The sequence below is a fragment of the Carassius gibelio genome, chromosome A5 (assembly GCF_023724105.1).
Source record: "Carassius gibelio isolate Cgi1373 ecotype wild population from Czech Republic chromosome A5, carGib1.2-hapl.c, whole genome shotgun sequence".
Lineage (NCBI taxonomy): Eukaryota > Metazoa > Chordata > Actinopteri > Cypriniformes > Cyprinidae > Carassius > Carassius gibelio.
Genome location: NC_068375.1, coordinates 17,529,811 through 17,545,243, shown reverse-complemented (window position 1 = coordinate 17,545,243; position 15,433 = coordinate 17,529,811). Strand labels below are relative to the sequence as shown.

Below are 15,433 nucleotides of genomic sequence, written 5' to 3'. Positions count from 1 at the left end.
TCAAATGGCAGCCAAATGAAATATAAATTCTTCCTCATTAAATAAATAAATTAATAATCTAGTTAAAAACAATCAGAGAATACTTCTCAAACTGTTTTGCTCTAAATTAACCTAATTTCTTATTATTATTTTTACAATTTCTATACATTTTACACAAATTTGTCAGTTATCCACTATTTAGCTCCATATTGTTTTATACCTAAAATTTGATTCAAATCTTTATTTGATTGAAATCATTTTTGGATGATGATGTCAACAAACTGAAATTTTGATTGGATATGTTGTTTTAAGAGTTTAAACGGATTAATAGAAATGAATAACTCCATATCCAATCTAATGAAAAATTATGTTTTAAATAACTTTCCCAAATAATCCACACTGTAAAAAAATAAGTGTAATTTTAACTGTAAAATTTTGTAAAAACGCTACGGAAAAAAACTGATAATAGGTTAACAGTAAGTTCCCGTACTATATACAGGGAAAAACTGTAAAAGATCTAACAAAGCATTTAATGTAAATTTACAGTAAAATTCTGTTAATTATACAGCTTTTAGAAGTAAAAAAAGAACAAATCAATGTATAATTTACAGTCTAAAACTGTAAACTGATATTCCCAGAATTCCCTGCGTGACACTCCACGTTTGAAAGTATTTTGTTTAAATAATCATGTTTTTAAATAGTTCTTGTTATCAGTTATGTACATTTGAGCTTTATGTTACATCTTCAGTTGCTTAATGAAAGTTTTTTGCATTATTTAAGTATCACGTGTGTTACCATGATGGTGTTTTGTGTTTCCATAAATGTGCACCTTCTATATGTTAATATATACTTCTGCTTGTGGTGAAGCTACTTGTGATGAGCTTTGATACTTCATGTGGCTTTCTCTTATACAGTACCATCTTTATTATTATGGTGGTTGTCAGTATTTTCAAGGTACAAAACAGATTTAATTTTGTGTGTTGTTGAATTTACTGGTTTATATTCACATTTTCTTGTTTGTAAATTACAGCTTTATATTGTAAAATTAACAGTTTTTGACGTAAATGTGTTTACAGTTTTCTGTATTTTTACAAAATTATTCTGGCAACCACAGCTGCCAAAAAGTTTTTGTAAAAACAACAAGAAATTTTTTACAGTGCATCATCTTCCATATTGGTCAACAAAACACATAGACCTGCAAACAAAACAAAGCATAACAAAACAAGAAACATTTAAAAGCATTCCAACATTCACAATGCTATATATATATATATATATACAACATTCTCAAGCATTTTGAATTAGTAAGATGTTTTGAACGCGATCATAAAAAATGCTCTTTAGTATGGCAGCACTAAGGCTGGATGTACACACCTGATTCTTTTCATGAAAGCCTAAGAGAAGTCGACTAAATAGTCAAGGACAAGAGAAATAACAGCATGCAAATCCAAGGATTTAAGAGGAAGCCTACTTAACAATACAATACAACACAATTTATAATTAATTAACAAATGTTACAGCATTTCAGTACAGATACACTTATGATCTGAATGTGAATCTGCAATGTGATTTAACCACAGATTTGTCCTTGAGCACAGTTTATAGAGGTACAGAATGTTTTGTCTTCCAATAACCTAACCCAACGCTACAGAAATGCCTTCAACAGGCTTACACATAATGTGAACTATTATTGAAATATTGCCAGAAAAGCTTCAGCCATCTGTACCCCGTAAAACGGGTTGGGGTCACTCCAGTAGTGGCTCTTGGCATCCTGTAGTATACTAGTGGCACACACATGGACGCAGTAGCAGGTCAGGTGATCGCATCCTGGCTTCTCTGAATGGGCAGCAGAGTTAGAGGCCTGGGGTAGGAGACATCAAAGACACAAGGCCTGGTTTAATGCAAAAGCGGTGTAGTTTACAGGTCAAAGAGCCACTGTGATTAATATCAGCAAATGGCTCTAATTATTACCTGTCAATCATTCAACACCTCATTCTTCCTCGCCTAATATTTTCTCACTCCCTCTCTTCAAGTACAAGGCCACACATACATCCGATACCCCATTCTGTATGACTTTCTGTCACTCATTCTTGGCTATAGCCTTACGAATACATAAGTGAAAAGTTCTGTCAGAGCGCACCAGCCCACATACGTCTCACTCCGGTTCTTTACAATCCAATTACAGCATTTTAGTAAGTCTGGCATCCATCTGACAGGCTGCCTGGCCGGGGAAACCTGGCCTTGACAAAGTGTTCTATAAATCGGTGAACTTTAGCAATGCTCAAGGCTCTCCAAACACTTTTCACTTTAAGTATAAATGCACAGGTCAAACCCAAGCTTGAGATTTTTTTTTTTATACCATTTTATATTCAATTATTTACTTTATTTTTCATCCAAGGAGAGATTTGGATTAATTTATGAAATCAGGGGTACCACATCATAGAGAATCAGACTTCTTTATCATTTCTAACACCACATCCACAACAGAAAATAGGTGGAAATAATGTACAGCTTTTAAATTATTATAAGATGTGAATTTGAAAATGCAAATACATGCAAATAAGAAATTGTATAACATAAAATGAAAAGTAAAACATAAGATTTAAATTTAAGATTATGGCTATTAGTTTTTTTTTTTTTTTTTTTTTTTGCTTTTTTAATTATACTTCTTTTTGCATGAATTATATTATAGTGTATTGAGCATAAACCACTCTAAATCTGTCTAGGTTTTTGTTTAAAAATTAAGAAAGAAATTATTCAGAAAATAAAGTTTTGCTTCTGCTTCTTGAAGTTATTACATTTTTTTTTCGGTAATATTGATCTTGTTTTAAGGTCTAAGCTGTTGCTTTTTATTGAAAAGGGGAAAAAAAATCATGCTTTACAGAGTATAAATATTTATAATAAAATAATGTAAAAAATACAGTTATATGAACAAATATTATAATTACTTTTTCTATTAGTAAAAAAAAAATTCTCTCATTAATATTATAATTTTATACTAGTATAATTAGTACATTTAGTGTGATTGAGTGTATCTCACATGCGTGTGGAGTCTCTGAGCTGGCTTTCATAGTGCGTGAGTGTCTGGAGGATGTAGACACTGCTGACCATCAGAATAGGCAGGTTTTTGAAGGAAGTGGAGGCCGGCTCCTCCTCTGCCCTCTCCTCTAGTCTGGTCAGTAAGAGGGAGGTCACACGGCCACACACCTCCACGTAGCTGGAGCACACAGGCAGCAGGCCGTCCTCTCTAAATGCCACAGCCAGAGGGAGAAAAGAATCCATCTGCTCCAGAACATCAGCACAGACCTGGTAATAAAGTGAATACAGTATGTGTCTGTCTATAAACCAATACTTGTGCTTTAATGTGTCCCTCACTTTGCTCCTAAAATGTCAAATTAATAAAGACAATAAAGCATATCAATATGTATAATTCATATTTTATTATGTTATACTTTTATTTCATTTACTATCAATTAACTGGCCAGTTATTTCAGGAAAAAAAAATTACACTACATAACATTTTGGAACACTTCATCTCCAACACTGGTGGAGGTATTTTTAACTGTAACAAACTTGTTTGGTGAAACCATACTGTTATCCACACTAGACAGATGTCTTTACTATCACGACCATTTGGTAGAATTATTCGCAGATAGTTATTGTGAAATAACTTTCAGGTACTCCATCCTGTCCGGCTTAAATCAACAAAAAGCATCCAATGCTATACACTACAAATTCTTTATCATACAACACTCAAACTTCCCTTTTTGAAGGCCGAAATTGCATTTCAGCAGCTCACAGAGCTCTACCAAATGCGACCCGACTAGCATTTACTGTAGTAGAATAACCGAATCATCCATGCCGATATGACTGTGTGAGACATTCAGGGCCATTTTCTGATTCAAATACCTGCAGTTCCCCTCCTGTGGCGCCTGGAGAGAGAAGCAACACTTATCTCAATTTTCCACATTTTTCCTGGAGGAAACAGGGAATCAGCACTGGTATTTTCTCTTCAAAATGATTACGAAAGTGTGTGTGCCTGTTACATCTGCCTTTCATTGCCTCGGGAGGCACGCCGTTTGAAAGGAAGACCCCTAAGGGTTATTGCCAAAAAGAGGCAGCCCTGGAACGGGACATACTCCAAATTTCCTCCACCCATATTTCTCCAACCATTGACAAATGAAGACATCATTGTGGATCTATCTCCATCTAGCACTTCCATTCCTCCCTTTCTTCCTCCTTCCTTCCAGCCACATGTGTTCAATGCAGATTAGCAGTAACAACTGTGAATCTGAGCATGCTGAAGAGCCAGACGCATGTACGGGGTTCACTGTCAAATTTATATACCTATAGAAATGAGTTACGATGCCGTCCTACTCGAGAGCAGTAAAATATACGTTTGCGTTGTATATATCTCCCTTTCCCCCTTCCACAGGGAGTCACCATGTCCCAAGGCCTCTGCGAACATGGAGGAAAAAACCCAGCACATGTTAAATGAAACTTTCCCGATAACAGGCCTATCAATCAAGCACAGACAGGCAAGAAAGAGGTGACTTCATACTTCTTCACTAAACTTCAGCATCTGCATTACACACCCTCGTTCACTATGTTTAGGCACAATACATGCAGCATGCCAGGGTTATTATCATACCATCATTTAAGTAGCAATATCAAGTCAAATTTCACTGTTCACAATACAACCTTTAATACCACAGAAAAAAAAAAAAATATTCATTTCTTTAAAAGGTCAATTATAATAAATTATATCTATTCCTAAATATGATAACTTGTTTTGTATGTAGTATTTAGTATGTATGAAGTATATTTATTTTAATAACTGTTATAAAGCATACAATATTAAACTATAGCTAAATACTAAATTAAATTAGTTTAAAATATTTTTTAAATACTGCTGTAATTATAAATTAAGTAATATTGAAAATTTACATATAGATTTTTTATTATTATCATTATTATTATTATTATTATTATTATTATTATTATTATTATTATTATTATTATACTACCTATAATATTATAATTACTGGTAATATTTGTGTTATTAGTACATTTGGACAACTTAATTATTTTAATAATAAACTATACAACTATAAATATTTAATTAAAATAAAACAACAAACATGCAAGCATTTATAAATTAGGTAAATATAATGTCTGAGGTAATTAAACACATAAAAAAGTCATGAAAAGCTAATTATAATTAAATGTTATGAATATAAATAAAAAAATGTGATTAGTATAACTAGTAAATAAATCTAATTTATAACGTTTCGACATGTTGCAAGTGTTTATCAAGTAAATATTGCTTTTTAAGTTTGAACAATTAAGAAAAGAAAAAAAATGCAAAAAGCTTAATATCAATATTAATTCATATTAATATTAACATCATAATATTCAGCAGCAGTTCTATAAGAACGCACTGCAAGGACTAAGACAAATATTTTGACACATCTCATTTCTCCTGCCAGTTCACATCAAAGTCAAAACAACTGTGTTTGCATTGATATCTCATACTCGGTATTATGCTACTAATACGATAACTGGCATCATTTTTACCAGTGCTGCTTTTGACATCCCTAAAGCATGCTGAGAGACCTTGCCAAAGCGGAAGCCCCTACAGGCTGAGCAGGTCTTGTAACAATCGGCCGGCTGGACAGCGAGTCGATAACAGGCTGAGTGTTGTTGTTATAAGCTTAGCGGGAAGTGTGAGAGAGATGTGGGCGAGAATGCAAAGATTCACCCCAATCCAAGGTGATGAGGACCCGAGAGGTGTCGGTGAGATTTATGGCTTTCTAAAGCCTGCTGCTTCGGTTCGGAGAACCCTTAACTAGAGCAGATCAAAGATATGGATTCCAATAGGACAGCATCCACAAGGTTATTTCTCAGCAAAGCTTTAAAACATTTAAGAGCTCAACTCTGCAGCGGTCCTCTTGCACCTTTGAACAGTGCTAAATCCTTCTCCTCACACAGGGTTAAGGACGAGCGTCAGTGCGAGGTGGTCAATAAGCTGGATGGTGGTTTCAGGTTGATAAATGGTTCGCTGAAATATTATGCAGACGTGAAGTTTGGCGACTCTGATAATTCAAAACTAAGCATAAATGTATGAATATGAATTGGTGAAATATTGATCTCTGTAATGCATCTGGACTGACTACGTTCTGGCTAAGTCAGGCCTGGGCTAGCATAACGCTGCCTACTTATGGGCCATGGTGACATGTGTCAAAAAGAAGGGGTTTTGAGACACTCAGAGCAGCAGAGAATGCAAATAAATGCACATGCGAACCTTTGAGATGAGGGCCGCTCATTCTGAAGCACTGACCTACACGTAAATGTGTTATACAGGTCTTGAGAGTGAACCAATTTTGCAGCATGTAGTGGCATCAATGAAATGGTGTGGAAATCAGACATGAATGCCGACATTTCTAACTTTCATGAGCTGGGGCAATGTTGCTTAAAAGTGTTTTTTTTTTTTTTTTTTTTTTGGTTTTAAAGGTTTAAAACAGGTTTGCTGGCAGAGGTCAATGCTAAACAAAGTCTGAAAAATTTGCAATATGAAAATCCTCATAAAGCATTTACTGTCAACTTCATGTGTCTTTTATGCTCAGCTGAAAAATAACTTATCTATTTTTAATATATTTCACAAATTTTGTAATTTCTTCCTGTGATAACAAAGACAAATCAATCCAGTTACTTCAGTATCACATGAAACTTTAGAAATCATTCTAATATGCTGATTTGGTGCTATCCTCAATGCTGAATACAGAATACAGTTGTGTTGCTTAATTTTTTGGTGGAAACAGTGATACAATTTTGTTCCAGGAATCTTTGATGTAAAGAAAGTCCAAAAGATCAGCATTTATTTGAAATAGAAATCTCTTATAACAAGTTTTAGTATTCACTGTAATCTTTGTATCAAAAATGAATGATTCCTAGCTGAATGAAAGAAATAAAATTTCTCCTAAAAGTTTCAATGGTAGTGTACAATAAGAATCAAAATGGACCCACTTTATATTAAGTGGCCTTAACTACTATGTACTTACATTTTAATTAATAATTTAGTACAATGTACTTATTGTGTACATACATGTTTTTACATTGTACTTATATTTAAAAAAAAAAACGACATGTAATTACATCTGTATTTAATTTCTGTAATCACATTTAAAATTACACCGTTGACCCATACTTTACACCTTAACCCACCCTTAAACTTACCCATACCTCCAACCCTCTCCCTAACCTTACCCCTATCCCACCTCAGTAGCAGCAAACGTGTTTTACAATACAATATGAACACAATAAGTACATTGTACTTATTTTTTTATGTAAGTACATAGTAGTTAAGGCCACCTAATATAAAGTGAGACCATCAAAATTAATGTGTATGTGTGTAAACTGTAAACTTTGCTTAAGTTTCATTCAGAAATACAACTTACAAAACATTTGTCTATTGTGGACATCAATGTTTTTAACAAGACAAAAAAGGGCTGGTGAGGGGGCATGCAGGAGGAGAAACACCTGCATCTTATTCTGGCTCAGAGGCTGTCCTTTGGGGCTGTGATGGCTCATCAATCTGCTTGAGCTGCAGCGAGTGGAGCTTGTCTTAGACAGGGACCTCCGTGATGAGGGATAAAATGAGGCAAAACAGTGAGCCGGAGAGCAAACCCACAGGACCAGAGAGGCTCCTGGAGCCACGGTGCCTGCTCAGGATGAGCAGACATGTCATGTCATTGTGAACCAGTGGAGTATTTCAAAAGAAAAGGAAATATTCGCAAATGCATCACAAATAACTTCCTCTATAGCTCTGTTCCAATACCTAGTATAAGCTGCCTTGAACTGCTTTTATTCCTGGAAAGAAGCATCCTAATTCATAAGAGACTTAACTGTCTGCAACACACAGGCAGAAACTCAGAAACATGACAAGTTTATCCCAACAACCGAGTTGATGATAGCATGTCTCTAGCTAAAATCTCTAATAAGCAATGCAAAAGTTATTAGTTTACTATTAGGTATAATGTTACAATTTAAAAACATTTCTTATCACTACATTTGACTGGTGTCAGTAAGATTTTTGTTTTTTGAATGAAAGTAATACTTTTTATTTAGCAAGGATTACATTTTTAAATATATTAAAATATGATTGTACTTTATTCAATTTTTTACTGTAGTTGTGATCAAATAAATGCAACAAAAACATTATGCAGTATACATACACTTCTAATTATACATATAAAAATAGATATAAATCATGATACTGACTGTGATAAATGATTGTTGGTTTAATATGTAAACCACTGATGTTACCTTGGCCACCATCCTGGGACAGTTGTTTTCTGGACTGTGTCTGTGGGTTACAGGGGTGATGAAGTTTTTGGTGGATGCATGTGTGGCTTCCTCCTGCTGCAGATTCTTATTGAAAACGTCATCCAGCTTCACCTTCACACAGTGAGCCATCTGAGGAACAAGGCTTTTGAACGCAGCTCTCCAACCAAACTCAAGGCACACCACCTGAACACACACACACACACATACATAAGTACTGTTGTTGCTGGTCAAACATCATCCAGCACCACCTTCACACAGTGAGCCATCTGAGAAACAAAATGTAAGTACTTAGTACCCATGCTAAATTCACCAATAATATGATGTTGTGGGTAGTTGCCAAGGTGTTACCAATTTGTTGTTGTTACTAGTATTTTTCCACAATATTTAAGGTTTGAGTTAAGTTACAGCAATAAAGCTGTTGATTACAATGAAAACACATTTTATACATGCCTACATTAAGGGTTCTTTAAAATGAAAATGCATGAAAAAAAAAAATGTTTTTACAGTAATTGCACCATTGGTGTTTAAATAAGGGGTGCGCATCACCTCTGTATTTTGCAGCACAAGATCAGTAGTGGCTTTGTCTTCCGCTGCCGTCACCTCCGTATCATCCCTGCCCTTCTTCAGGACCTCTGCATGGAAAAACAAAAACACACACAATGCATCTACAGTAAACTGTCACTACAGCTTTGTCACTACAGAAATGTGCTCCAAATCCTCCAATTTCCAGCTCATTAAAACAAATTCAGGCAGGAATATCTCATGTTCCGTGAGCATTAGCATATGCATTCATTCTCTACACAGTGCATCTGGAAAATAAGTCAATGTGTAGGGTGCCAGGGTCAGGCCAGGCCAAAATATTAAACTCCTCTATGCAGCGACGACCTACTAACAACAGAATGATTCGCCCAATTAAACGGGGAAAAAACTAAAAAGCGGACACAGTAATTGCAACAGTAAGCTTTGTTAAATTCAGAGGCTTTGGAGTTGATTTGAACCCCTGATAGCTATGGCCATATCTGGGCTAATCCATGGAAGGGTTAGAGGGAGGATACGTGTGTGTATTTGTGTGTGCGATTGTTGTGGGCAAATTAAAATGCATGCATCAAGGCTGCATTTTTCTAATCAGAGGCTTCGGAAGTGAGACCCCGGGCGAGGCAATTTAGTTGAAGAAGAGAGCGAGTCAAGCCAGCCGAAGGAGGTGAGAAGCAGCCGGCATGTCACTTTTTGACCTTTAAGCCCATCTGATGAATTTCTGCTAATTAAGTCGTTTGATTGGCTGAATTAATGATTTGGATAACTGCCCTTTAAAGGCTGTTTACTTCTCAGTAAATCCAGTCCTTTTCTGCTTGTCGTGTTTTTTAATGTAACCTTTACAGAAATTACTACACGCACCAGTCGCTTTCATAGCAGAAAATGAATAAATAAGTGAAAAAATAAAAAACAAATCCTGCCTCCTCAATTTGTGTGTGTAGAAGTGTTTCTATATGCAAAAATAAAAATAAAAAACATGCAGAAAGGTAAAAAAGCTGTCAAGAAAGGCGAGAAAACTCTTACTAAAGAAAGCGTATACCAGGTAGCGCTACAGGCCACCAGTCTGGTCTCATAAGCTGCCTGTAGAGGTGTCGCTATTATATGCAGGAATTGGAGGCTTGTTGTATTTAAAGGCTCTGTCGAGCACAATATAGCTCGAGGTTTTCTACTCCCATGGTGACAAATCATTTCACATGTCAGATTTGGAGCAGACTGTTGTCAGAAATCTTGATCGGATGCCATTTATTTACACTATGCTGATATTCATCTAAAAAAACAACAACAACAACCATACATCTTGTTGACTGGCATAGATCACATTCAGTCTGAGAGCAGCATAAACCACTTATCTGGATCTGTATGTGTTTTCACAGTTGCTTCAGGGGGACATTTGATAACTATGGATGTTTTGTTGATCATGATATTAAAAAACTATAGTTTTAACAGGGACAGATCCCCCCAAAATAAATTTAACATCATTTGCTCATGTCATTCCAAACCTGAATGATGTAAATATATATATATATTAACTGTAATAAAAATAATAACCATTTTCTATTTTAATTCATCTATTCCTGTGAATGGAAAACTGAATTTTCAGAAATACTCCAGTCTTCAGTGTCACATGATCCTTCAGAAATCATTTGAAAATGCTGATTTGCTGCTCAAAACACATTATTATCAGTGTTGAAAACAGTTCTGCTGCTTACCATTTTTGTGGAAAACTTCATTTTTGTTTTTTTAATCTTAGATTAACAGTTTGATATAATTGAATTTATTTTATATATAAATTTGTTGTAACATTTTATAAATATACGTTATTCTATATGTTGTATAACAAGTTAAAAGAAAGAAATAAAATATAACTTAAACCAAACATTTTAAGTGAAGTGACATTCAGCCAAGTATGGTGACCCAAACTCAGAATTTGTGCTCTGCATTTAACCCATCCGAAATGCACACACACAGAGCAGTGAACACACACACACACACACACACACACACTGTGAGCACACACCCGGAGCAGTGGCCAGCCATTTATGCTGCGGCGCCCGGGGAGCAGTTGGGGGTTCGATGCCTTGCTCAAGGGCACCTAAGTCGTGGTATTGAAGGTGGAGAGAGAACTGTACATGCACTCCCCCCACCCACAATTCCGTCCGACCCGAGACTAGAACCCACAACCCTTCGATTGGGAGTCCAACCCTCTAACCATTAGGCCACGACTTCCCCATATATATATATATATTTTTTTTTTTTTTTTTTTTTTTTTTTTTTTTTTATGATTTAATGACAGTGTTCAAATCAACACTAGACTACACTTAATTTTTAAAAAATAAGTCATTAAGGTTTGAAACGACATGAGGGTTATTCAATTGATGACAAGATTTTCCCTTTAAAATTGGAATTGGTACGTCTCGGTCTCACTGACCTGTATCGGAAAAAGGTTTGACTGTAGTATGCGTATGTGTGTCTGAAATTTTTAGTGATGGTTGTTAAAGTTTACCTTTGCCACCGCATACTGATTCTCCAGCGCAGTTAAGGAAACCCAGATGGGTTGCCAGGTCCTCCACAGTTTTTTCCAGCTCAAGTAAGGTGTTGGTCAGAAGGGTCAGGCACCTGAGCTGATGGGAGGTAAGGCTGAAGCTTCACCCTCCCTGGGGAGGATCCTGAAGAGCTGTAGACAGACACATGAAGAGTTGGTCATGGAAAAATGTTAACAGAAATGTTGGAAAGACCATCATATTTTTTTTTTCTTGTGGCTCTGTGGTAGGGCTTTCAACCACCCGTTCTGCTGAGACCACTACAAAAGTCAAGTTGAAGACACGACTCTTCTGAGAGCACTTATATAAACCACAGCCATAAACAAAGACACTTCCTATGAACTTAGCTACAAATATTTTCTTCATTTTAAATACCATAGTTTACTCTAGAAACTGAAAATATTGTTGATTCTTGTATAATAGATTGTTTGTGATGGTCCTCGTTTTAAGGTACTAAGACTAGCACTTGCTAAATGATTAAATATAAATACATGTAACTAGTTTCAAGATACCTTCAGTCAGCTTAATAATAACTACACCTTTCGAAAAGCTTCAGCAGCTACATTTTGAATGGCTATGCTTGTCCACAAGCTTATCCAGCACCAAACCAGCAGAACACAGTAATTGTGCACATATTTGGTTTCTACAAGTCTGTTTTTAACTTAACACACAGACAGATTCTTTGGGTTAAGGATTAAGAGGGTTGAAATGTAAGCACATCAACATGAATCTAAAAATGTTACGCTAACTTCAATAAATTCTCTGTACCAGTGCTCTATAGGTCCATTTCACACATTTAAGAGTCTTTCATAAGGATCTAGGACTGGTAAATAATCTACTATAAAACAATGAAATATTAACAATACAGTATATACACTACTGTTCAAAACTATAGAGTAAGTAAAGCTTTTTATTTACGAAGATAATTATTTTTACTAGGCAAGGGTTCATTCAATTGTTCAAAAGTGAAAGTAAACCAATTTTGAATTCCTTTATTTCAAAGAAATAAATACTTTTCAGCAAGGACACATTCATTGATCAAAAGTGACTATAAAAATGTATCAATTGTTTTCAACACTGAAATTTGGTTTGGTCTTTTGAGAGCATTATTTTCTGATTAAGATATGTTCTTTGTATGCTGTATTCCAATCACTGAACATTTTTTAACATAAGATTGGAAGATTTCTGGAAGATATTGAAGGTTACATTGAGGACATTCCCAACCAGAAACATACAACGCTGGAATCCAAGATGGCACGTTTCTTTCTCAAAGAAATAAAATAGTAAAAACTGAAAGACTTTGTGAATGTGCATTTGACACCTGAGGGGCTGTGAACCGTGGCCTCGCAATCTACTCCAATCCCACAGAGGCTGTAAAGTTTCCTCTCAAATCTACAGTCAAACATTGCTGGACACAAACTTTCTCCTGTAACCCGCCGATGACCCTCATCTCCAGCGTGGCTCTCCCATTTCTGCAGCTGCCAAAGCCATCACCCAGGGGATGTTCCGCATTAGGTCCGAAGAATGGGCCGCGGAGAAGAGGGCTGTGATATTTCCAGACACTTCGACAAATACTTTTGAGTGTGCTCTTAAATGACTTCCTCTGACAGAAAAGGCATTGGGGAGTGGATCAGGAAGGCATTAGCCCCGGCTATGAAAGCTCCAGGAAGATTGAGTGGGAAGGCGATGGAGGGAGGGGAGAAATAAAAAAAGAAAGGAGTCCTGATAATTGCAACAATATCGCTCTGGATTCTAAAATGTTATCGTCAAGCCGACAACATGACAAGCTCTCATTTCTCTCCACTTCATCAGGCACATTCTTTGATCATGCATACCTTTATTTAGTTTTTTGTGTCATTTCATTATTTAACAAGATTATACACTCAAAAAAAAGTACTTTCACCTTTGCCAATTTTACTTAATTCGTTCATGTTCTGATTACTTAAAAAAAAATTATTAAACAATGTGAACTTGATTTAATCTAGTTCATTCAACAAAAAAGTGTGTATTGTCAGCTTTACTTAAAAATTATTTGTTCAGCCAACATAACATTGTTGCGTAAAAGTAACAGATTTATGAAACCAACATAGACTTGCATCTCATTGGCTGAGGATTTCTGCAGTGTATTATGGGTAATTGTTATTCTGTCACCCTCTTGCAGAAGTGTAGCACCATTATATAGGTAGATGAGTAATACAATTTATAGCAATAAAGTTGTTCTGATAAGTTTTAGAACAAAACAAACAAACAAACAAACAAAGAAATAAACAAACAGTTTGAAATGTTGTTTTGTGTTTCAAATATGTTTGTGATGTAATTGATAAGCTGAAATTAAAGAAAGGTCTAAATGAAGAGTAATATTAATCAGCTGCACATGATACTAATGCAAGGGGGTGGCATTCCTAAAATGGCATTATTCCAATTTTTTGTTATCATTATTTAACATTTTCAGGTACAATTAACTCAATTGTTGTTTGTTGACTCTATTAAGGTTTGTTAAGTTTACTTAAACTTATTTTGTAAAATGAACTTAATTATTAAAAACATTGTCCAAAACATTGCAAATTAGTTGGGCTGACACTATTAAATTAAGCTTTGCCCAACCATAGTAAATAAGTTGAATCAACCTTAATAAATTAAGTTGACCCAACGTAAGTACATTACATTGGAATTACAGAATTGCATAATGCTGAAATAAAGCAAATTAATCATGTGGAAATCATGTGGATTTTTTTATGTTCATTCAAAGAGTTATTTTTTTGAGTGTAGAGATGAGGTGGGTTAGTGAGCGCCTGGAATAAATATCATGCATTTGTGATGCATGTGTGTGTGTAGATGTGTGCACATATTTTTTCACAGGTGAGCGTGTCATACCAGCATCTTGGCTCTTCATTAATGGGGTCCAGGGGGAGACTGTGAGGCAGAACTGGGAAAACGGCTGCATGAATGCATAGAGATCCACTCCACTGAGATCCACTCCCGCTCATAGAAGCACATCAGCCTGTCAGTAAAATCACTCCATCCAAACATACTGAATAATTTATTAAGACTTGTGCATCAAGCGCCACATGGAGCACACAGGTAACATGTGCACTGGGAATGTTCTGTATTCGAGCGCAACTGTATAATAGTATCTGTAACAATTTACTTCAGGATTAATAATAACCATATCAATGAGCTATGTACAGTAACTGCATTCCCATTATGATGGAATTACCCTAATAAGTGCTTCATTGACATAATATTAGTAGGAGCTCTGAGTACTTGCCTGTAATATGTATATAACATGAATAAACATATTAGTACAGAAAACTGCTATATAGGTATGCGCAAATTGAGTGTAATGTCTTGCAACAATGAAAATGAAAATGTATATTTATATAATGCACATCTTTACTGGAAAAGGTGCTCCAAGGAGCTCTTTTTTCTTTTTTTCTTCAAACTATAAAAAATGGAAGATGATTTATAAAGATGTATAACACCAAAAGTGATTACAATAATAACAATAATACAAATAAAGTATAATTCAAATGGAAAGTCACAGAAGATGAAGTGAAATTTCAGTCTGTTCTTCACACTACGATATGTAAATATATATTATATAAATACTGCATCACATATTTATAAGACTTGGAATATAGCACATTGTAAGGGTAACATTTTATTATACTTTTACTGTGCTTTTTTGACAATTTTGACATTATGAAACACCTGTAGTCTATGGAAAAGAGCAGCTTCGACATCTATTGTTTTCCACAGAAGAAAATCAGCCATGCGTTTCTGGAACAAGGGTGAGAAAATAATGACAGATTTTTCTGAGAACTATACCTTTATAGAAAGTAGGGCTGCTCAGTTATGGCAAAAATCATAATCACGATTATTTAACACGGTTATGAGTGGGCCACATGATCAAAACATTATTTGAGTGATTAATTTAAAGATACCGATATATATCAAATATATATTTTCTGTAAAAAAAGGATGCTATGACATCTACAACTTAGAGACATGTAAACTAGAGAAACATGTCTCTA

General features: G+C 35.2%; 1 pseudogene; it reads right to left on the bottom strand.

Annotated features, from left to right (window-relative positions):
- Window positions 1-15,433, bottom strand: part of LOC128014962 (uncharacterized protein KIAA0825-like) — a 107,351-nt pseudogene that overhangs the window by 81,612 nt on the left and 10,306 nt on the right.